This window comes from Schistocerca serialis, unplaced genomic scaffold, assembly GCF_023864345.2.
Source record: "Schistocerca serialis cubense isolate TAMUIC-IGC-003099 unplaced genomic scaffold, iqSchSeri2.2 HiC_scaffold_1126, whole genome shotgun sequence".
Lineage (NCBI taxonomy): Eukaryota > Metazoa > Arthropoda > Insecta > Orthoptera > Acrididae > Schistocerca > Schistocerca serialis.
In genome coordinates, this window is record NW_026047322.1 from 47,501 (window position 1) to 53,812 (window position 6,312).

Below are 6,312 nucleotides of genomic sequence, written 5' to 3' on the forward strand. Positions count from 1 at the left end.
CGGCTGGCCCAATCCTCTTCAGCGCCAGGAGACGGGACCGGCGAAGTGTTGGCCCCATCCATCGGCATGATGGGATGCCGAGGCCTCCCTGGGCTACAGGAGCGTGGAAGTAGCCCAGGGGAGTGTCCGCCGGAAGGCGGAACCATCTCCTGACGGCGGCACGGATGGTCACATCTGCCGCTTTCAACGCACCCACTCGGGTGCGGCTGAGGGCCAGCCCATGGTACAGGCCAGGCAGAAGTACGGTGGTGAGGGCGTGGAGGCGCTGTTGCGGCTTGAGCGGAGCTCGGGAGATGACGTCCAGCTGCTCCACCAGGTGGCGTCGTGGGTTGAAAACGCAGCGACCAGCGGTGGAGAATTGCAGTCCCAGGTACCGGAAGGTTTCACCCACACGTAGGGCGGGCACGGTGGCGTTGCCCGCTTTGAAGGTAACGTCGGCGTCGACCTTCACCTTCTTGTCGCGCCCAGACGCGACTAAGGCGAGGGTGAAACACTTCCGGGCGTTGATCTGCAGCCCCAGATGGGCGAGGGCTGCGACGGCTGCGTCGATGAGGGACTGCAATCCCCTCGCGGGTCGATGCAAAAAGCAGGACGTCATCTGCGAAGGCCGCAGCGTTAACTCTGCGACCAAGGATCCGAGCTCCGATGTGGGAGGGAAGTTGACTCAAAACATAGTCCACCGCAAAATTGAAAAGGAGGGGGGAGAGGGGGTCACCCTGACGCACACCCCTAGCCGGCTGCAGGGGCACGCCCACGTCGGCGCCGCCCGCTATCACCGTCGTGCTACCCTCGTAACACCTTTCGACGTACTCAATAAAGCAATCCGGCAGGCCATGAGCCCTCAGCACGGGGCGGAGGGCGGCATGGTCCACCGAATCGAACGCTTTAGAGACGTCGATCGATGCCACAAAAACAGAGCGACAGGAGCGGACTGCGTCGGTGAGAGCAGTGTCCAAGATGAAGGTGTTTTCCAACATCCCATCCCGGGGGATGAATGCCCGCTGACGTTCGTCCACAGCACATGCACGCATCAGGCGTGACGCGAGAACCTTGTGAAAGGTCCGCGCCAACACCGAGCAGACCGTAATGGGGCGAAAGTCAGCGGGGGATGTTGGTGCAGCCGTTTTGGGGAGAAGTGACGTCCGGGCGCGAAGCAGACGCTCGGGGAGGGCGCGGGCCAGGAGGAAGAGGTTCAAGAGTTTCACCAGGACTTCATGCGGCAGGCGCCGCAGCTCCGCTGGAGTCAGGCCGTCCGGCCCGGCTGCCGATCCCCTGGGCGGCAAGGCAGCAGCGACCTCCTCACGTGTGACCGGCCCCCATAGGCACTCAGGAGCGACAGGCTCCGAGTGCGGGAGAAGGCGGTCACGGATGAAGCCGGCGGTGGAGATCGGCTTCTTCGTGAAGAGGTCCGCCCAGAAGTCCAGCAGACCGGGGATGTCGGGTGGCGGCTGCAGCAGGGTGCCGTCCAGCAAGCCGCGCACGCAACGCGCACGCGACCTACGGAAGGCGTCCTGTGTCCGCGCATATTCCCAGCGGCGCCGCTTGCGCTTCTGCAGCGGCGGGGCGGCAGGCGGCCGCTTGGATGGTTGGCGCGGCCGCTGTGTCCTGGTGATCGACCTCTCCCCCCTGGACCCGACCGACGCAAGGGCATCCGGGAGCATGCCCAGGATGACATCGGGCGGCGTGCCCCGCCCCAGACCAATGACTCGATCCAGGGCAGAGAAACGCTGGGCGGAAGCAGGTAGCCCCGCCAGATGCTCCCAGATGGCGGCGTCAGTCGGCCCCTCCGGCGGCGGCCCGGTGGTGTCGGCCGCGAAGTCCTCGGCTGCGTCGACGGGCGGCGCAGCGGCCTCGCCCGCGTCAGGCAGCGAGCTCGCTGCTCCACGGCGGGACGCCGGCTCTTCACCCCGACCGATCTCAAGTGCCTCCATGAATTGGCGGACAAGCTGCTTGTGGGCAGCTTGCCGCCGTCGGCACTTGATTGCCTCAAGCGTTCGGTCGGGGAACATCCTGGTAAGTTCTTGATTTACAAAGAAGAACCGGGCGTCCCTCTCCAGGAACAGTTCGGCCTCTGCCTTGGCGAGCGACAGGACTTCTTCCTCCGTCCACCTCGCGCGATGCCTCTCCGTCACGATCTCAGCGTTGGCGGCCGCAGGGTGTTGGCGGCGGCGATGGACCCCGAGACCGTTCTTCGTGGTAAAAGTGCGGTGGCACTCACTGCAAGCAAAGGGAGCTACACAAACTATCGCATTTTCGTTACGGCCGGTTGGCCGGATAGGTGCTGGGGTAGCTGGGGTGGCACCTTCAGCGGAAGGGCCACCATCTCTTGTTTCTTGTCGGCTGCCCCCAACTATAAAGGGATAATGCGAGGGGGGGCTGGTAACCCCCCCAAGCCCCTGGTGCGGTCTTCCACTCTGCAAAAATCAGCGGGCCCACGAGAAGGGGAGAAGACCGCAGGAGAGGAGAGGCTAAGAGGGCTAGGCCCATGTATTGCGCATCACTCTCCCTGTAACTATAACCCAAGGAAGGCACCTCGCAGCAGCAGCACGACTACATCAAGACCGCACTTCGAAAAGCCAAGTCCGGATGCAGCCACACCGCCGCCACTTGGCCACCTTAAGAGAGTCATAGTTACTCCCGCCGTTTACCCGCGCTTGCTTGAATTTCTTCACGTTGACATTCAGAGCACTGGGCAGAAATCACATTGCGTCAACACCCGCTAGGGCCATCGCAATGCTTTGTTTTAATTAGACAGTCGGATTCCCCCAGTCCGTGCCAGTTCTGAGTTGATCGTTGAATGGCGGCCGAAGAGAATCCGCGCACCCGCGCGCCCCCGGAGGAGCACGCTAAGGCGGACGCGGCCTCGCAGCAAGGAAGATCCGTGGGAGGCCAAGGCACGGGACCGAGCTCGGATCCTGCACGCAGGTTGAAGCACCGGGGCGCGAACGCCGCGCAGGCGCGCGCATCCTGCACCGCCGGCCAGCACGAGGCCAACCAACGGCGAGAGCAGACCACGCCCGCGCTAAACGCCCGCACTTACCGGCACCCCTACGGCACTCACCTCGCCCAGGCCCGGCACGTTAGCGCTGACCCACTTCCCGACCAAGCCCGACACGCCCCGATCCTCAGAGCCAATCCTTATCCCGAAGTTACGGATCCAATTTGCCGACTTCCCTTACCTACATTATTCTATCGACTAGAGGCTCTTCACCTTGGAGACCTGCTGCGGATATGGGTACGAACCGGCGCGACACCTCCACGTGGCCCTCTCCCGGATTTTCAAGGTCCGAGGGGAAGATCGGGACACCGCCGCAACTGCGGTGCTCTTCGCGTTCCAAACCCTATCTCCCTGCTAGAGGATTCCAGGGAACTCGAACGCTCATGCAGAAAAGAAAACTCTTCCCCGATCTCCCGACGGCGTCTCCGGGTCCTTTTGGGTTACCCGACGAGCATCTCTAAAAGAGGGGCCCGACTTGTATCGGTTCCGCTGCCGGGTTCCGGAATAGGAACCGGATTCCCTTTCGCCCAACGGGGGCCAGCACAAAGTGCATCATGCTATGACGGCCCCCATCAACATCGGATTTCTCCTAGGGCTTAGGATCGACTGACTCGTGTGCAACGGCTGTTCACACGAAACCCTTCTCCGCGTCAGCCCTCCAGGGCCTCGCTGGAGTATTTGCTACTACCACCAAGATCTGCACCGACGGCGGCTCCAGGCAGGCTCACGCCCAGACCCTTCTGCGCCCACCGCCGCGACCCTCCTACTCGTCAGGGCTTCGCGGCCGGCCGCAAGGACCGGCCATGACTGCCAGACTGACGGCCGAGTATAGGCACGACGCTTCAGCGCCATCCATTTTCAGGGCTAGTTGCTTCGGCAGGTGAGTTGTTACACACTCCTTAGCGGATTCCGACTTCCATGGCCACCGTCCTGCTGTCTTAAGCAACCAACGCCTTTCATGGTTTCCCATGAGCGTCGATTCGGGCGCCTTAACTCGGCGTTTGGTTCATCCCACAGCGCCAGTTCTGCTTACCAAAAGTGGCCCACTTGGCACTCCGATCCGAGTCGTTTGCTCGCGGCTTCAGCATATCAAGCAAGCCGGAGATCTCACCCATTTAAAGTTGAGAATAGGTTGAGGTCGTTTCGGCCCCAAGGCCTCTAATCATTCGCTTTACCGGATGAGACTCGTACGAGCACCAGCTATCCTGAGGGAAACTTCGGAGGGAACCAGCTACTAGATGGTTCGATTAGTCTTTCGCCCCTATACCCAGCTCCGACGATCGATTTGCACGTCAGAATCGCTACGGACCTCCATCAGGGTTTCCCCTGACTTCGTCCTGGCCAGGCATAGTTCACCATCTTTCGGGTCCCAACGTGTACGCTCTAGGTGCGCCTCACCTCGCAATGAGGACGAGACGCCCCGGGAGTGCGGAGGCCGCCGCCCCGTGAAGGGCGGGGAAGCCCCATCCTCCCTCGGCCCGCGCAAGGCGAGACCTTCACTTTCATTACGCCTTTAGGTTTCGTACAGCCCAATGACTCGCGCACATGTTAGACTCCTTGGTCCGTGTTTCAAGACGGGTCGTGAAATTGTCCAAAGCTGAAGCGCCCGCTGACGGGAGCGATTATTCCGCCCGAGAGCATCCCGAGCCAACAGCGGCGCGGGTCCGGGGCCGGGCCAGGTAGGTCCGTCATCCGGGAAGAACCGCGCGCGCTTGCCGGGAGCCCGAGCGCCCAAAGGGGCGAATCGACTCCTCCAGATATACCCGCCGGGCAGCCAGCCAGGACACCGGGGCTCTGCCCAACAGACGCGAACCGAGGCCCGCGGAAGGACAGGCTGCGCACCCGGGCCGTAGGCCGGCACCCAGCGGGTCGCGACGTCCTACTAGGGGAGAAGTGCGGCCCACCGCACACCGGAACGGCCCCACCCCGCGGCGAGTGGAAAGGCAACCGGACACGACCCCCGCCGCGGATTGCTCCGCGCGGGCGGCCGGCCCCATCTGCCGAGGGCGGAGGCCAGTGGCCGGATGGGCGTGAATCTCACCCGTTCGACCTTTCGGACTTCTCACGTTTACCCCAGAACGGTTTCACGTACTTTTGAACTCTCTCTTCAAAGTTCTTTTCAACTTTCCTCACGGTACTTGTTCGCTATCGGTCTCGTGGTCATATTTAGTCTCAGATGGAGTTTACCACCCACTTGGAGCTGCACTCTCAAGCAACCCGACTCGAAGGAGAGGTCCCGCCGACGCTCGCACCGGCCGCTACGGGCCTGGCACCCTCTACGGGCCGTGGCCTCATTCAAGTTGGACTTGGGCTCGGCGCGAGGCGTCGGGGTAGTGGACCCTCCCAAACACCACATGCCACGACAGGCGGCAGCCTGCGGGGTTCGGTGCTGGACTCTTCCCTGTTCGCTCGCCGCTACTGGGGAATCCTTGTTAGTTTCTTTTCCTCCCGCTTAGTAATATGCTTAAATTCAGCGGGTAGTCTCGCCTGCTCTGAGGTCGTTGTACGAGGTGTCGCACGCCACACCGCCAGCCGGCTGTGCACGCTACCGAGTAAGTACCGGTATGCGAACCGCCAGGCGACGGGCGCGCATCGCACGTTTAAGGAGGCGCGGCCGGCCCCACAGGCGGCCGCGACGCTCCCAGGTCTGCGAAGCGGGGCAAACGCCGCGCGCTTCAGTATACGTAGCCGACCCTCAGCCAGACGTGGCCCGGGAACGGAATCCATGGACCGCAATGTGCGTTCGAAAACGTCGATGTTCATGTGTCCTGCAGTTCACATGTCGACGCGCAATTTGCTGCGTTCTTCATCGACCCACGAGCCGAGTGATCCACCGTCCTGGGTGATCTTTTCTTAGTTTCCACTGTCTCTTTCAAGACAGTTGCATAGGCGGGACGTAGGCGTGTGGCGGCCCCTGTTCAAGCGTTCTGTGTCCAACGGCCTCACGGCCGATGGGCGTCGTACGGCTCCACACCGGAGGCGGACAGGCAGTCGGGCGAAAGTCATTCAAAACCGGCGCCAGGCGCCAGGTGCCGCAGGCCAGCCGCTCCAGCGCTTCAGCGCTCGTACCACACAACATTGGCGTTAGTTTTGAGAAGCACGCGTGGTTCCGCACGCGGCGCACGGCTACTGCGAGCCGTACAGGTAGCGTGTTGCGCGACACGACACGCACATCGAAAGACATGCAGTCTAGTCGGTAATGATCCTTCCGCAGGTTCACCTACGGAAACCTTGTTACGACTTTTACTTCCTCTAAATGATCAAGTTTGGTCATCTTTCCGGTAGCATCGGCAACGACAGAGTCAATGCCGCGT

At 62.1% G+C, this 6,312-nt stretch overlaps 1 non-coding gene and 1 pseudogene across 1 annotated transcript; both read right to left on the reverse strand.

Annotated features, from left to right (window-relative positions):
• LOC126432270 (large subunit ribosomal RNA) overlaps nt 1–5,499 on the reverse strand; it is a 7,956-nt pseudogene extending 2,457 nt beyond the window's left edge.
• Nucleotides 5,500–5,687: 188 nt separating this feature from the next.
• LOC126432273 (5.8S ribosomal RNA) lies at nt 5,688–5,843 on the reverse strand. The gene has a single exon (XR_007577913.1). It is a non-coding gene; the product is annotated as a 5.8S ribosomal RNA (ribosomal RNA).
• Between the last annotated feature and the right edge of the window lie 469 nt (nt 5,844–6,312).